The sequence below is a fragment of the Peromyscus californicus genome, unplaced genomic scaffold (assembly GCF_007827085.1).
Source record: "Peromyscus californicus insignis strain IS unplaced genomic scaffold, ASM782708v3 Scaffold_7__1_contigs__length_154581171, whole genome shotgun sequence".
Classification (NCBI taxonomy): domain Eukaryota; kingdom Metazoa; phylum Chordata; class Mammalia; order Rodentia; family Cricetidae; genus Peromyscus; species Peromyscus californicus.
The window spans coordinates 137,878,919-137,896,824 of NW_026294595.1; the positions used below are offsets into that span (position 1 = coordinate 137,878,919).

Consider the following 17,906-nt stretch of genomic DNA (forward strand, 5'->3'; position numbering starts at 1 on the left):
GTTTGCCAAAGGGGTTGAAACCCACAGGCTGAGAACTCCTGCCTTCGAGGTAAGGACAGAGGGGCTTTGCAGGTCTGAGGCAGGGGTGGCTAGGAGGTTTTCTTTCTTTCTTTGAGCAGGTTGTACATATACATGCACTCTGTGAAGTTTTCTTGAGCTTTTTGCTGGTGATTTATTCACTTTTCCATTGGTCTCCTGCGTGTCAATAAAAAGGAAATACATGATCAAGACATTATATTTGTACGGGTGTCTCTTTTAGATGGGGGGCATTGATATGATTTTGCTAGATCATGTGTTAATAAATACACCAAACTACATTTTCTTGATTAGCAAGTGAAACATGGGGTAGCATTCTTCTTGGGTTCTCCTGAGAGCCTCATTTTCAATCATTTATCTTTTGGATGCTCCCATGGTCCTGTCCATGAGGATGCCAGTGATGGCTGGTGATAAAGATGACATCAGTGTGTTGTCCTGTCATGGGTCTTTGTTCAAAGTGTTTGCCTTTGTCGTGTGTGTGTGTGTGTGTGTGTGTGTGTGTGTGTGTGTGTGTGTATGAACAAATGTGATGTGTTTATGCTTACCTGTGTGTGAGAGAAGCATGTGAGTGTCACGGTGCATTTGTGGAGATCAGAGGACATCTCTCAGTTGTCTTTCCTTGTCCTTTCACCTTGTGTGAGACAGACAGGATCTCTTTGCCACTGTGTAAACCAGGCTCACTGGCCTTCAAGCCTCTGCAGTTTCTGCTTCCCATCTCCCTCAGAGCTCTGCTGGAATGACAGGTAGACATATGTGCATTCACATGGGGTCTAGGGATCCAAACCCAAGTAGTCAGGCTTGTGTGGCAGGAGCTGTTACCCACAGAGCCAGTTCCACAGCTTTGGCCGTCTGATCTGGTTTTCCACATTTGGTCACACATCCATGGGATTAGGCACAGAATCAGCTTGTGGTGTACGTTTTTTGGGGGCGCATTCCTATGGAATGTCCACAGAGGGGGTCACACACTGCTTTCCTACCGTCAGGTGTCAATGAAGTCCACTTTGCAGTCATGGTCATCCGAAAGAGAGGAGCATGTGGGTTGAAGACAAGGTAAAGCTGTCTGTGGTAGGAAATGAAGGATTTGGTGTAGCTCTCTTCGGTAGCTCCCACCTCATGGCCACGCCACCGTGGTACTTCAGGGTCCTTATCAAGAGGTGTGGAAAGAGATGCTTCGAAGAGAAAGTGCCCTTCAAGACGAGTTTCATTCAGGTGTCTCTGTGTATAGAGCATGACCATGACTGGGAAGGGAAAGGCCGGGCTTGGTCATTGATGTCTTGGATAGTGTGTTCCCAGCAGGAGCCAGGCTGGACTCGCCTTGTACAGTTTACTTAACTTCCTGGGAGGGAAAATTTCCTTTAGCCACTGATGGACTGTGAGGTCTGACCTGGTTCCAGCAATGGCTTGCCCCAGGGAATCAGACACATGGGCTTCCCCAGATCTGCTTGGAAGTGCGGGCTGTGGCTTGTCTATCTTCATGAACAGAGTTTTAGGGAGTGTTCAGATCACAGATGTCTCCAAGTTTGTACACGCGCATGTGTGATGGGATTTGGTGATGATATGATACTATAGACCTGGGAGATCTGGCTGATAGGATATTTGAAATTGTCTGTCAAAGTTTCTCCAGGCCAGGTGTGCTCACACACACACACATATACACACACCTGTATACAGACTGATTCAATTGCTTCCACCTCCCAAGTGCTAGGATTACAGGTATGCACTGCCACACCCAACTTGGTTCTAAGCAGCTGCGATTTATTCTGTGAGCCCCAAGAAAGTGTCTCTTCCTTTGTGACATCAAGGACTCTCCAGCCAGATTGTGACAGAACTAGACTTTGAACCATTGTCTGACTATGGCAAAGTCAATGCTGTTGATGCCTCTGGCCATGGTGCCCAAAGTGTCCTGAACCAGCAGCATCCTGGAGCTTGACAGCTCCAGCCACCTCTAGAGTCAGGGTGCGTTGCAAGGCCTCTATTGTGTGTGCGGTACAGACCAGAAAGCGTGGCGTGGGGAGAGCGCCTGTGCTTGGGGGCGTCTAGGCTGAGTTGGAACAGGCCCACACTACGGAGCAGTTAAAAATAGAAGAGAAGGAGCTGCCTGTGAAGACACAGCACAGAAACACAGGAGCAGAACTGGAGAGATGGCTCAGGGGTTAAGAGCACTGACCGCTCTCCCAGAGGACCTGGGTTCAATTCCCAGCACTCACATGGCAGCTCACAACCATCTGTAACTCCAGTTCTAGGGGATCCAACACACTCACATAGACATGCAGGCAAAAACACCAATGCACATAAAAATAAATAAATCTTAAAACACACACACACACACACACACACACACACACACACACACACACACACACACAGGAGCATACACGAGGAAGCCCAAGTCCTCTGTTTATAAAGAGGCAGAATTACATGGTCATGGAGAATACAAGCTCTAGGCTAATGTGGGCAGTTAAGTGAGACCTTGTCTCAAGACACGGAAGGAAACAGGAGGCTGCAGCTATGGCCGGCTGGTAGAGCACTTGCCAAGTGTCAGGCGTAAGCCCCTGGGTTCAACCACCAGCACCACACACACTCTCATCTCACAAACAGGCCTGGGGAGGTGGCTCAGTGGTTGACATACAAGTGAGAAGACCGGAGTTTAGGTCCCTAGAACCCACATAAAGCTGCCTAGTGAGACAAGCCATAAAGGCTGGGTGGGCATGGTGTCCCATCTATAATTACAGCCCCAAAAGGTGGAGACTGGGGATCCCCAAAGCAAGCTGCCTAGTGAGACAAGCCATATCGGTGAGCTCTGGTTTTGATTGAGAGACCCTGGCTCACTGAATAAGGTGAAAGATGGATTAAGGATGATTCGCCGGCACCACACAGGGATGCTCCCATGCACATAGGAATGCGAATACATGTGTGTGTGCACAGCACACACAGAGATGCATGCAAAAGAAAAATATATTAATAAGAATTTAAAAGAGGATGCAAGTTCACAAGCCAGACTCTTATTTTTAAAGCTAACACGGATCTCTCCCTGGCAGATGAGGATTTGGGAGTGGCTTAGCTGGGTGCCTCGGACTCAAGGTCTCTCGAGAAGTTTAATATGGCAGTTGGGACTGTGGGCTAGTGAGGGGGTGCTGCTGAAGGAAGAATCATCTCCAAATCCCTTTGATGGCCGTTCCCACAGCCGGTTCCCCTGGCCTAGACTGTCAGGTGGGTCCCTGGCTCCGTTTCGTCTGTCTGTCTTTGGATCCAGTTTCTCAGCTCAGGGTGGCTCTGCCTATGCAGTGGCTAAGACAGTAACACCCACTACATGGTCGAGAACATTCACATATGAAACTCACACAGAGCAAGGTCCCCGCACACACGGTAAATGCTGTATAAATGCTTACTGTGACCATCATATTTTGAATGACAATGTAGAAAAGTGGGGTGAGCCGGTCAGTGGCGGCGCATGCCTTTAATCCCAGAACTCGGGAGGCAGAGGCAGGCGGATCTCTGTAAGTTCGAGGCCAGCCTGGTCTACAGAGGGAGTTCCAGGATAGCCAGGGTTACACAGAGAGAAATACTGTCTAGAAAAAAAGCAAACAAAAAGAAAAGAAAAGTAGGCCAAACCTGAGGGCTGAGTCACCTCTTCAGTAGTAACTCTACAGGTCCCAGCCCCAGCCTCAGGGTGGATACTCAGTATATCTCAAGGGAGTGGATGAGCTTCAAACTACAGGCCCACAGAGAGGACCACGTAGCAGGAGCATGGGGTCCAGAGTACGGGAGGAACAGGCCTTCGTTCATTCTGTTCAGAGTAGACCTGGTGTGCTGGCCACAATCTGGCAAAGCAGAGGGGTGCTATGATAGCCCTGTCAATGAGCAAGCATCACTTGGGCAGGAGTAGGGAGAGGGGACGGGCTAGTGGCCTGAGGAGAGGAGCCAGCACATCCAGAGGTACGCACTGTCTGGGGGCCCTGTGTGTGGCTGGTGTCGGGGGAGGTGATGTCATCTGGTCCAAGCACCCTCAATGCTAAGACAGTGCTGGGGTCTTGATCTGAAGGTAGCCAACCTTGTGGAGTCTAAGCAGTCCTGAGATAAACTGGAGTTTGCATCTGCCCTGCTCAGCCTCTCTCAGGCACACGCAAGGGCTGTGCTCTGAGAACTCCTGCAGCTTTGTTCTGCTGCTGGCTCCGCACATTTTTTTTTTTTTTTAGGATAAAGCTACTTCTGTGGTTTCCAAAAGGCAGGGAAGGAAAAGGGAAAAAAAAACTGCGAAGAGACATAATAGACATTTTTCCAGAAGCTATTTTAGCACAGAAAGGACTAGAAAGCACACTCATCAGTTTAAAAATGCTTTCCAAAGCAGCTCTGCCCAGGTCTGCCTGCATACCTGCAAACCAGGCCGAGGGGAATGAAGTCTGTATTTAAAACCCCAAGCCAGTTCCCTCTTTTTACATGAGTGTTTGAGGCCCAGAAAGAGACAGTGACTTGGCCAAGGTCATTCAGCCTGTTGGGACCACAGTTGGGACTCAATACTTCATGAAAAATGATTTCTAAGATGACCAGGGGCAAGAGGACTCCCACCCCCACCTCACCCCCAGGGTCCAAATTAGAATTCCCTGCAGCTACTCTGGGGCAAAGCTGTTTCTGAGCTTGGCTGGCTTCCGAGAATCTGTTGAGAAGGGAACACAGAGCTGGGCCCGCGAGTGCGGGCCACTAGTCCTCATTCATACATGCCTCCATTCAAAGACATGCTGATGCTGGGCAGGCTGGCACACACCTTTAATCTTACCTGGCACTCAGGAGGCAGAGGCAGGCAGATCTCTGTGAGTTCAAGGCCAACCTGATCTACATAATGAGTTCAGGCCAGCTGGAGCTACATAGCGAGACCCTGTCTCAACAAAACCAAAGCAGGTTGACTAAGTGCCTACTGTGTGGTGGGGCAGTGGAGTAGTTGCTGAGATGTAGCCCTTGGGCACTCCTCCCTCATTCAGTCAGCCAACCACAGCCAGCCTGGAGTACAAACGGCAAACAAGAGACTTCCCTTTAAAAAGGTGGAAGACAGAGGCTGTCCTCTGATCTACACACAGCACACGCAAGACTTTCCGCGCAGTGAAGGCTTCTGTAGGAGATGGAGATAGGAGACCAGTTCACTTGGGGTCTTGCTGGCCCAGAAGATTTCATCCTGTATCCTAAATGCAAAAGGGATGTCAACTGATTGGGAGTAGCATGGTTGGATTTGTAGGTAATCTATTGTCTGGGCTGCTAGGTGGGGAATAGACAGAAAGGAACAAGGGTAGAAGGTGGAAGGCCATTGAGGAGGTGATTAGAGATGTCCTGGGAAAATGGTGAGCCCAGGGGGTCACCCTGAGGCTGGGGCTGGGACCTGTAGAGTTACTACTGAAGAGGTGACTCAGCCCTCAGGTTTGGCCTACTTTTCTTTTCTTTTTGTTTGCTTTTTTTCTAGACAGTATTTCTCTCTGTGTAACCCTGGCTATCCTGGAACTCCCTCTGTAGACCAGGCTGGCCTCGAACTTACAGAGATCCGCCTGCCTCTGCCTCCCGAGTTCTGGGATTAAAGGCATGCGCCGCCACTGACCGGCTCACCCCACTTTTCTACATTGTCATTCAAAATATGATGGTCACAGTAAGCATTTATACAGCATTTACCGTGTGTGCGGGGACCTTGCTCTGTGTGAGTTTCATATGTGAATGTTCTCGACCATGTAGTGGGTGTTACTGTCTTAGCCACTGCATAGGCAGAGCCACCCTGAGCTGAGAAACTGGTGTTTGGTGCCTGTGGAGATCAGAAGAGGGCATTAGATTCACCCGGCAGATGGACCATAGTGGGAGGGCTTGAGATATAATGACATGTAGAGCCAGCGGGACTTTGAAGCTCATTGGAGTAGGTGGAGGGGAAGGAGAGGGAGGGAGGGATTGAGCCTCACCCTCGGGTTTCTGCGGTAAGTCATCAAGTGGAGAAACAGTGAGAGAGGAACACACGATGCAAAAGGAGACGAGAAGGACCTCACTTGTGAATCTGTTGGCTTTCCTGACTGCTTAGGACACAGGTCGGTAAAGCGTGGCCTGTGGGCCAGATCTAGCCCTCCGTTTGCCTTCTGTAAACAAAGCTCTATTGGAACACAGCCCCACTCATTACTTTCAATATCATCTATGGCTGTTTCCATGCTACAATAACAACGTTGAATAGTTGTTTCAAATATTTATTAGCGGGACCTTTGCAGAGGAAGTTTACTGAACCTTCATCTAGTACACCCAAGGAAAAGTGCCAAGAGACAGGTGAATATGTGATTATAAAAAACGTTATTCAAACAGATAGGAGCTGGAGAGATGGCTCAGCAGTGAGGATCACTGGCCGCTCTACCAGAGGACCCAGGTTCAGTTCCCAGCTCCCAATATTGTTTGTAATTCTAGTTCCAGAGAATCTAATGCCCTCTTCTGATCTCCACAGGCACCAAACACATGTGGTGCATGTAAGTACACACAAGAAAAACAGTTGTTCACAAATCTCAAGTATTATTCAAACAAACAAATGAACAAAGGGGTTCTCTCCCTATCCATGGCAGTGAGAGTCCTTCTCTGCAGAATGGTGGCTTCCTCTTCAGACTGCAATGTCTCGTTCCCATGCCGCGGCCCCTAGATTATCCAAGCTGTCTGAGTTCTCCTAGGACTAGGTCTTTCTAACAACGAAAGCTCTAAACCTAACCAACAGCCACCCATCTTTCCAGAGCCCTTGGTCAATCACCCAGGAAGCCCTGTGAACCTTTGAGTCTGATAATTTCTTGAGCCAGAACTCAAGGTATTATCACACTCATTCCCATATACAGCATCACTAAACAAAGCTCATGTCTCATATCTGTCTGTGCCGACCCAAGCACGTCAGGGCCAGGGACAGCCTTGAAGCAGCTGAGGCTGGTGGTATCTGAGAGTGTTGGACATACTCCTCTGAGCAAGGTTTCTGCCAGTGAACAAAGGGTTAACGGATGCCATGTCCCTCCCCCCCCCCCATCATACAGAGTCCATATTTGATTTGCATAGTACAGCTTTCCTGCTCTCATTTGGTTAATGTATAATACAGGCTTTGCTTTTTATTTATTTTATCAAGAAGCATTTTGAGTGCAGGAAGGCGGCAGGCCAGCCACCAGGCATAATCACCCCAACTCTGTATCTGATGTGCTTGTAAGACGTGGATCAGAAAGATTCTATTAAGTATCTCTGAGCTGGGTGACACAGGGGTATTATCTTGACTTGAGCATTATGGACATAGACAAGCTTGACAAAACCACGTTTCATTCCCTGCAGAATTTTTAAAACCCCTGCAGGCATGGTAAGATGGTTAAGGGTTGGGACATCCACTCTAGTTGATGGAGTTTGGATAAGCTAACATTTTCCTTGTTGGGAAAACAGATCTGGGCAATGGTGAATTGTGCTACAGTCCTTCAGTTGAGATGCACCCACAGGGTGCAGGGTTTTCTTGGTAAAGTGGTGGATGGCAGGTGGTCACATAACCTAATGTCCCATCCAGAACACATTTAGAGAGAAAGAGAACCGCATTAAAGGTTACTGTGTTGCCTGGATTAGCTTTACCTGTCAACTTGACACAGCCTAGAGCTGCCTGAGAAGGAAGTCTCAATTAAGGGATGGCCCAGATCAGATTGGTCCATGGACATGTCTGTGGAGAACTACCTTCATTGTTAACTGATGTCAGAAGATCCAGCTCACTGTAGGTGGTGCCATTCCCTGAACAGGTGGTCCTGGGCTGTTTAAGAAAGTTAAGCTGAGCCAGGCGGTGGTGGCGCACACCTTTAATCCCAGCACTCGGGAGGCAGAGGCAAGCAGAGCTCTGTGAGTTCGAGGCCAGCCTGGTCTACAAAGCGAGTTCCAGGAAAGGCGCAAAGCTACACAGAGAAACCCTGTCTTGAAAAACCACCCAAAAAAAAGAAAGAAAAAGAAAGAAAAGAAAGTTAAGCTGAACCTGAACCTGAGTGAGCCAGCAAGCAATATTCCTACATGGCTTCTGCTTCAAGTTCCTGCATGAGTTCTTGTCTTGACCTCCCTCCACGATGGGCTGTAACTTGTAAGCTGAAATAAACTCTTCTTCTCCCCTAAGGCTGAGGCAGGACAAATTCTGGTGCTGTTGCCTGAGGAGAGTTCTTCTTAGTCTCTTTTTTGAGCTGTTTATTGTTGGTTTACTGTATTTGTTAGATGTATTTCACACAACAACAGAAAAGAAACTAGAAGATATATATGTGTACTGAAGTCAGCATCCCACAGAGATCCCCGCACGTCTGTGTCGCCGGGACCCAGTTTCCAATAGCCAAGATGTTGATTCAGTCTAGGTGTCCAGCAGCTGACGAATGGGTGCACAGTGTTTCGTCCGGCAATCCTGTCTTCACTGACCCCAGCGCAGGGGCTACAGACGCACATAGCCATGCCCAGCATTTTACACGGGGGCTGGGGGTCCGAACTCAGGTCCTCGTGTTTTTGCAGCAACCACCTCAGACACTGAGCCGTATCTCCAGCCCCTTGTTGATTTTTTTGTTAGTTTCTCTCAAGAAACTAACTCTATCTTTTATTTCTTATCTAAGATGTGTTTTCGATTTCATTTTTTTCATCTATTGACTGTTGCTTTATTTAGTTTTTTTTTTTCTGTTTTTCTCTTCTTCAATTGAGTGTTGAATCCATTTGTTTTGCCTTTTTTATCTTCTAATAAAGTGGTTAAGTAAATGGTATCAATTTCCCATGGCTCACGTCTCAGGTTTCACTAAGGTAATAGTTTTATAATTTCAGTCAGAAGAGGGGGTTGGATCACCAGAAACCAATGGTTAGAGATGGTTGTGACCTAGAAACCTACCCTGAGTCTTCTGTAAGATCAGCAAGTGCTCTTAACCACTGAGCCATCTTTCCATTCCCTCTAACTCATCTCTTTCTGGTTGACTTGTCCAAGAGACATGTTAAAGTGTCTCATTCTGTTCATGGTTTTAGCCTGGGTTTTTGTTGTTGTTATTTATTTGTGTTGTTGTTTAAATGGGGTCTTACATAGCCCATGCTAGCCTGGAATTCACAATGCTCCTGCCTCAGCCTTCTGAGTGCTAGGATTTCAAATGTGTGTCACCAGTGCCAGTTTGGTTTTATACATTTAATGACTTTTCACATTTTTCGCTCCTGTCGTTTATCAATGTTCATAAAGTTTATGTCCGTCACTTCTTCATAGATTATATCATTTGTCAGCAGAAGTATTCCTCCAAGTCTCTTCGATACATTTCATTCTGAATTTGTCCTTAATTTGCTATTAATTTTGTCACATTACTTTTTATTTGCCTGATAACATCTGTTTATTTTTCACTGTTCCTGTCATTTTATTTGGGGCGTGTCTGTTATAAACGTTATCTGCTAGACTCATTTGTTTGAAATCAGAATATCGAGTTTTATCTCTCAGGAAGTCAGTTGGGTTTCTGAGGACTCCTTGTGGCTGCTCTTCATCGCCCAGCCGCCATTCCTAAGAAGGTTCTTTCTGAGCACCATTGTAGTTAGTCCTTGGACCTTTTCAGACTGTAGTTGAAGCAAGTTCTTTCCTTCCTTCCTTCCTTCCTTCCTTCCTTCCTTCCTTCCTTCCTTCGTTCTTTCCTCCCTCCCTTCCTTTCTCTCTCTCTCTGTCTGTCTGTCTCTCTGTCTCTCTTACCTTCTTTCTTTTTGTTCCTTCAGGGGTATGAACTTTCTGCTTTCTCTTAAATTATAAAAGATAGTTAATAAATGAACTTGGCAAAGTGTCAGGGTATAAAAGAAGCATGGGAATATCAACTATGTTTCTGTAAACCAACAATAAACAGCTCAAAAAAGAGACTAAGAAGAACTCTCCTCAGGTAACAGCACTAGAATAAGAAGATGAGAAGAAATAACTTTAACCAAGGAAGTGAAAGAGTCATAAATGGAAAGCTAAAAAACACTGCTGAAAGGCGCTGAAGACCTGTACAGCAAAGGGGACGCTGCCCTGTGTGTGGCCACTAGAAGATATCATGGATGCCCAAGACACCTACCTGTTCAAAGCAGGTCCTGTCGGATTTCCACTGACCCTTTGTTCTAGCTCATTTTTCTGTCACTGTGATAAACACCAGGACCAAAAGCAACTTGGGGGAGAAAGGGGTTATTTGGCTTACCCTTTCAGGTTACAATCTATAGCTGAGGAAAACCAGGGTGGGATTCCAGCAGCAACTGAAGCAGAAAATGTGGAGTGCTGCTTACCGACTTGCTCCCTCTGGCTCACACTTACCTTGCTTTCTCATACAACCCAGGATCACCTGCCTAGGGGTGACACCGCTCACAGTGGGCTGGTTCTTTCCACGTCAGTCACCAAGACAGCCCTACCACCTAGGGGTGACACCACTCACAGTGGGCTGTTTCTTTCCACGTCAGACACCAAGACAACCCCACCACAGACATCTGGGTAATCCCTCAGTTGAGACCCCTCTTCCTGAGTGACTGCTGATTGTGTCAAGGAGATAATAAAATGAACCAGGACACTTTTATTTCAGAAATGAAAAAAAATCTGAAAATTCATGTGACATTTCGAAGACTCACAGATGCAAATTTCTCTAAGCACAAGTAACATGATCTTTGGATGAGAAGATGTAGATCAATGGAATAAACTTCATGGTCCAAGGTTCAACTCATATATCCATGGGCCATTGAGTTTTGGCAGAGGTGCCTGAACCATTTATAAGGAAAGAACAGTCTCTTCACCAAATGATGTTGGAACAAGTGAACAGTCACATGCAAAACAACGAAGCTGGACTCTATCTCATGCCACACTCAATGATGCAACTATCAGGGCTGTGGATTACTGAACATAACATCAGAACTATGGACAACAAGAAAGGGATAGGTTTTACATCATCAAAAATTAAATTGGAACGACTCTATTTCAGTGCTTTGTCCCAACCTAAAACGGGGACAAAGGTCTGGAATAGACATTTCTTTAAAGATTCAGATGGCCAAGAAACACGTGCAAAGATAGTCAATGTCATCAGGCTTTAGGAAAACACAAATCAAAGCCACAAGAAGTTGTTACTTCATACCACTAAGATGGTTATCACAAAACTATTAAAAATCTTGGTGCTGTAGATATGGAGACATTGAAACCATCACATAATGTTAGCAGAACTATAAAAATGTGCGGGAACTGTGGAAAAGTCCCAGAACCATTTCTCAAAAGTCAAACAGAATTACCGCATGACCTAGAAATTCCACTCCTACATATGTACATGTGAAAAATCTGAAAAATATACTCAGAGTTAGGTATACATTAATTCATGGCTACCTGTTGTTTGAATCTTAGATGGTCTTTTAATAATAATAATAAAAAAAAACCCAGAGCCAGATATCAGGGTGAAAGCTGAAAGATCAGAGAAGCAGAATAGCCAGCCACTAGTTCTTACCTCTATGAAATCCTCAGGCTAAAGAGAGTGAGTTCCAGCCGGGTGGTGGTGGCACATGCCTTTAATCCCAGTATTTGGGAGGCAGAGCTAGACGGATCTCTGTAAGTTCAAGGCCAGCCTGGTCTACAGAGCGAGATCCAGGACAGGCACCAAAACTACATGGAGAAACCCTGTCTCGAAGACAAAAAAGAGAGAGAGAGAGAGAGAATGAGTTCCTGTTTCCTCATGCCTTATATACCTTTCTCTGCCCTGCCATATTACTTCCTGGGATTAAAGGAGTGTATGCTTCCCAAGCAAAGGCATGAGATCTCAAGTGCTGGTATTAAAGGTGTGTGCCACCACTGCCTGACCTCTATGTCTAATCTAGTGGCTGGCTCTGCCCTCTGATCTTCTGGCAAGCTTTATTAGGGTACACAATATATCACCACAGCTACCCAACTCACAGTAGCCAAAGACAGAAAGAGATTTAATGCCTATCAGTGGATTAATAAACAAATTGTGGCAAATCCATATAGTAGAATATTTTATAACCACGAAAAGAAAAAGGCTCTGATGTGCATTATAAATCTCAAAACACTTCTTTGCTAAATGAACATTATGTAAACTTTATCCTAAGTAGAATGTAGGTGAACTTCAAAGACATAATGCAAAGTAAAAGAAGACAGATTCCATTTACTCAAAAACAGCCAGAATAGGTAAATTCTTAGAGGCGGAGTGAAAATAGGTAAACACCAATGGTTGAGGGCCCAAGGGAAGCAGGGAGAGAATGCCTATAGGAATGGAGTCTTATTTTGAGGTGATAAAAACATTTAAGAACCAGACAGAGCGGGCATTGTGCCACATTGTGAATGTACCTGTGGCTGCTGAACATTATCTGGTGCCTCAATAAATTTTAGTCATTGTAACAAATATATTTAAACTTCAACTTTCCTTGCAGTCTAAATGATGCCTTGATGTCAGTGACCCCTTCCAATAATGTTTGGATTACTCCTGTGGGTCTGACTTAATCTAAAGCTACACTTCCATCTCAGCAACCCTTACTGGACAACCACTGAGTTAGACTGACAGACTGGACAGCCATCATATTAGATTGGCAGACTGGACAGCCACTGAGTTAGACTGACAGACTGGACAGTCATCAAGTTAGATTGACAGACTGGACAGCCACCAAGTTAGACTGACAGACTGGACAGCCATCAAGTTAGATTGACAGACGTTGTGGTGGTTTTCAGCTTGATGCTGTGTCTAATATCTCTTGGGTTCATGTTTCATCCTTGAGGCTCTAACTTTGAGGATCTTTCCATAAAGGTTGGCTTAAGACAGTACTTCAGAACTTGTCATTTCATTTTATGGTGGGACTGAGCTTAGTCTAAGAATTTGGTGGAATTGTTAGCTGATTGCTGATAGGCCTCGGATTTAGTCCCTCTTCTGGTAGCTTCAGCACAGCCAGAAGCCTGTCCTTCATTCCCTCCACACCTCCAGCCTGTGGTGCTTTAAGTCCGGGCTCCTGAGAATTTTCTATTCATGACCCACTGCACTCAAGAACATTTCCCACAACCCCAGTTATATATGTATATAAAATGTGTGTACAAATCAAAGTTACTGATAGTAAATCACTAAGCAATTTATTTTAAAACAATCCATTTGTTAGTATTATTTATTAAAGACTAAGGGAAATTTGCATATTAATGAGATGGATGAGTGTATTTATTTTTACATGAAGAATTGGATCCTGACTGAATGGTTGATGCTGCAGGACACAGACCATCTTCAGTGTCTGTTGGAGTGGATGGTTGTTTTGAGGAGCATACACTTCACATAAACACATAGAACACAACAGCAGAAATGTGTTTAGGGCTATTTCAGAAATTGTTGGGAACTAATACATGGAAGATGTCCTTGAAGAGGATGTTGGGACCTCACCCCTTTCCTTGTTCTCAGTTTCTTGGCCACCATGAGGTTAGAAACGTCCCTTTACCAGGCATTCTCCACCATGAGGTCCTACCTCACCACCAGCCCAAAGCAACAAGGGCCAGTGAACATGGACTGAAATCATAACCAAAATATAATCTTGCCTCCTTAAAAGAAAAAAAAGGAAGAAAAGAAGAGAAATTGTTGGAAATTCTTCCCTAATTCCAAGCCAAATTCATTGAACTTTTTTTTTTAAATTCAAGTCAGTAACTCAAATAGCAAATTTTAAAAATCAGACTTTCCTACACAATATAATCCAGAGTATACTAGTTTGATGCTTACATGCTGAGGAACTAGGGTGGAAAAACACTAACATCCTTGTTTTCCAGAAACTGCCATGTTTCTGTAGGAGCAGAAGACTGTAGAATAAGAAAGTCATAATTCAGAGCACACAGTAGTCCTGGGTTTGGTCTGAGGTGTTTTAAGCAGACTTCATTGGTGTTGCTGGTTTGCAAACAGTACGAAGTGCACGGGTTGTGTGCTCAGAACCAAGGCTGCAGTGAAGTCGTGCAGTGCAACACGGGTACCAGCTACTGGGAACATCCCAGATCTGTCATGCGTCTGATTCTGAGCTCAGTTCTGGTTTTGCGTGGTCAGAGTCTTTTTATTGTTGTCAAGTGTTTTACAGATAAGCCTTTGTGACCCACAATTTAAGAATCTAGGCTTTGGAGCTGGGGGGTCTAGCTCAGTTGATAGAATGTTTGCTTGGTATGCCTGAATCTCTGGGTCCCACTCCCAGTCCTACAGAAACATGACCTGTTTATGTAGGAGCACATCTATAATCCCAGCACACTGGGAAATGGAGGTAGGAGGATCAGAAATCCAATGTCACCCTCAGCTATATGGTAAAGTCAAGAATATATGAGATCCTTATAAAATAAAACAAAATATATAATATGCTAGGCTTCAAGACCCCTCGTCCCAGAGATTCCAGGGGTGATCTGCTCTCCTCTGACCCTATAGGCAGCCCCAGGCCATTCAAATGGGCCCACACTCTTCCTTTCCTTGATCCGGGACATGAAAAATACATCTGGCGCTGTTTTTCTGTGTGTACCAGATCTCTTGGGGCTCTTCGGCATCATGATGCCACTCTCTGGATTTTCGTGAGGCCCCCATGGTGAGGGGCAGAGTAGGCATGGTGAGGGGCAGATCTCTTGCACAGCAGGGCCTGGAATTGGGTCTGCAAGAGGCATCTGACCCAGTGTGGGGAATGAGTCAGACTCACCAGGCCTGAGTCAGACTCTGGCTACAAGACACCTTCTTTACGCTCTGTGCTCTGCCCTCCCTGTCTGAAAAACAAAGGCTCTAGTCACGTCTTTTTCAGAGCAGGCATGTTTAAAGGGAGAGTGTATGGAAATGCCAGGACCTGGGGCAGGCACACAGTGGGGACTTGGTGTAGATCAGCCCCAGGATAGGCAGGTTTGTGCTCAGGCACTGAGGATCTGACTACACCCCGAAGAGACAAATGTGTGTTTGCATGCTTATTTTTAAGTGTGCTATTTTCTCCTTTAGAGGAATTGTCATGATTGTGTTATTTCAATATTTTGATACAACACATGCTTAGTTTTCTAAAAGACTTCTGGTTGATTGGGTGTGTTCCAGAGCCTTGGGATTTTGGCTTGGATTTAAAAGAATGAACTTTTGTGATCATTTGGCATTCTTTGGCATCCTGCCTTGTGTCTGTACCTGTTCTGGATGCTGGAGGACAGGAAGTAAGTAGCATTCAGTAGCACGAGACACAGGTAGCCAAGGGACAGTAGTCAGCTGGGAGAGACAGATACGGAAACACCCGGGTGAGGCTTGAACCTACAGTCTGAGGCGGACCATTCTGTGAGCTCATTCACTGCATCGTAACCAAGTTTTTTCTAGGTGCCAATCACTGTACTAGGTACTGAGAACAAAACAGATTTAACTCTCGCCTTCATGGAGCCTGGGACTTTGGGGGGGGGTATACAAGCTGAAGGTAAAGATGAGCCACAAATAGCTGTAGGAGGTATTGAGTACTATGGGAGACTTGCAAAAGTGCCGTGGTGTGGGCCTTGGAGGTGTCTTTCCAGAGGATGGGCTGGACAGTTGAGAAGGAGTCTAGGGGAAGGCGAGTCTGAGCAGAAAGGCAGGCAGGGGGACTTTGCATTCTGGAGTGATGTGATACCCGTAGTTGGTTCTATCTAGACACTTGGCCCTCAAACCACCTTGGTGGTGAGGCCAAAGACAAGCACCACCTCACCGGACATGGACCTGTGGCACAGACGTTAAGGATACACCAGTGAGACTGCTGAGCCAGTGGTCAGCTGACACCTGTTCTGTGTCCTTGGAAAGGTCCCCTAAGGCACTGGACTTCTGCCAAGAGCAGCAAGGGTGGCAGCCCTAAGCCGGCAGCAGCCAGGCCATGGGAGGACTTACATGGTCATGTTCAAGACTAAGGTCTTGAACCCAAAGACAGTGGGGTTCCTGGATGTACACCTGAGGGAATCTAAGCCAGCATAGCCATGCATTCAGGGAGCATTCCTAACTATGGAAAAGACACTGAACCAGCCTAGATGGTGGGTAAGGAAAACGTGGCACGGGCAGAGCTACTCAGCCATGAAGAATGAAGTGACGTCATTCACAGGGAAAAGATAGGAACTGGAGCGCCTTGTGTTAAATATCCAGACTCAGACAGACATCACCTATTTTCTCTCATATATGAAATTTAAATTTAATTATATACATATGCATCTATATGTAACACGGAAGGAGAAGCAGGGGCTAAGCTGGGGGAGGAAAGGAGCCAGAAAGGTCCAATGACAGAGACAGCTGACCCAAGCTAGTGGGAGCTCATGGACTCTGGACTGACAGCTGGGGAGCCTGCATGGGACTGAACTAGACCCTCTGAATGTGGGTAACAGTTGTGTGGCTTGGTCTGTTTGTGGGGCCCCTGGCAGTGGTACCAGGATTTATCTCTGGGGCATGAGCTGGCTTTTTTGGAGCCCATTCCCTGTGGAGGGATGCCTTGCTCGGTCTTGATGCAGGGGGGAGGGGCTTGGTTCTGCCTCACTTGATGTGCCAGCCTGTGTTGACTCCCCAAGGGAGGCCTTACCCTCTCTGAGAAGTGGATGGGGGGTAGAGGGAAATGGGGGAGGGGAGCGGGAGGAGGGGAGGGAACTGTGGTTGGTATGTAAAATAAAAAAAGAAATGTGTGCCGGGCGGTGGTGGCGCACGCCTTTAATCCCAGCACTCGGGAGGTAGAGCCAGGCGGATCTCTGTGAGTTCGAGGCCAGCCTGGGCTACCAAGTGAGTCCCAGGAAAGGCGCAAAGCTACACAGAGAAACCCTGTCTCGAAAAACAAAACAAAAAAAAAAAAAAAAAAAAAAAAAAAAAAAAAAAAAGAAATGTGCAATGATACATCTCTGTGAAAATGTCATAACTGAACCGTGGTTTTGGGCAGTAAAATGTTAGCAGTAGTGATAGACAGGGCAGCTGTCAGAACATCTGCAGTGTGAGTGGCTCAGTGGGGTGACTTTCTCTCTCTCTTTTATTTATTCTTTGTGTCTTTCACATCATGCCTCCCGATCCCACCCATCTCCCACCCCACCCCAAAATAAAATAAAATTTAAGAGAAAAAGGGGGGGGAAGAAAGAAAGAAAGGAAGAAAGGAAGGAAGGAAGGAAGGAAGGAAGGAAGGAAGGAAGGAAGGAAGAAAGGGAAAATCTCGTGTGACACAGTAAACCCCTTTATCCATGCACTTTTGCATGCAGGCGTTTATTGGAAAGAATCATTGGTCTGGTTCGAGGCCCCTGGTCTCTGCTGCATTATCGGCACTGGGCCCTCACTGGACTCCTCCTGGGCATCCCACTGGGCCCTGTGTCTTGGAGATCCTGTAGCCTGGGTCCACAGGACTGCCCCCTGCCCCATGCTCCAGCAGATCTTAGATGAGGCAGATGTAGCCCTGGGTCCACAGGACTGCCCCCTCTCCTATGCTCCAGCAGATCTAGGATGGGGCAGATGCTGGGGTGGGCCAACAGAAAACCCTGGTTTTCTGGGTAGTTAGTTGCAGGGTTGATCAGCTCACCAGCTCTCCCTTGCCTTGGCCACTAGGGTGCGCTGTCCAGCATTGCCCCGGCTAGTTCACCCCTTGCAGTGATGAGCAAGGGGCAGGGACAGTTCTCCTGCTTTCACATCCTCAGGGTTGGTTCACCTACATCTACACCTTCAGGGGCAGCTCTACTGTGCTGCCCAGGTGAAGTGTAGGGGCCACTCTCCCAAGCGCTGCAGCTGAGGGGGACCAAGGACATCTTTCCCACCTGCCTCAGGCATTGATGGGGGGCATCTCTCCCCCACCCATGCCACAAGACTGATGAGTAATGGGGAAAGCTCTCCCATGGTCACAGTTTTGGGGCTGGCTCACCCACACCTCCACCAACAAGGTCAGCTCTACCTTGCTGCCCAGGTGAGGTACAGGGCCTGCTCTCCTGAGTGTTA

The 17,906-nt window shown here is 46.6% G+C and overlaps 1 protein-coding gene across 11 annotated transcripts in view; it reads left to right on the forward strand.

Annotated features, from left to right (window-relative positions):
- Positions 1-17,906, forward strand: part of Tox2 (TOX high mobility group box family member 2) — a 127,951-nt gene that overhangs the window by 56,667 nt on the left and 53,378 nt on the right. The window lies entirely within an intron of this gene.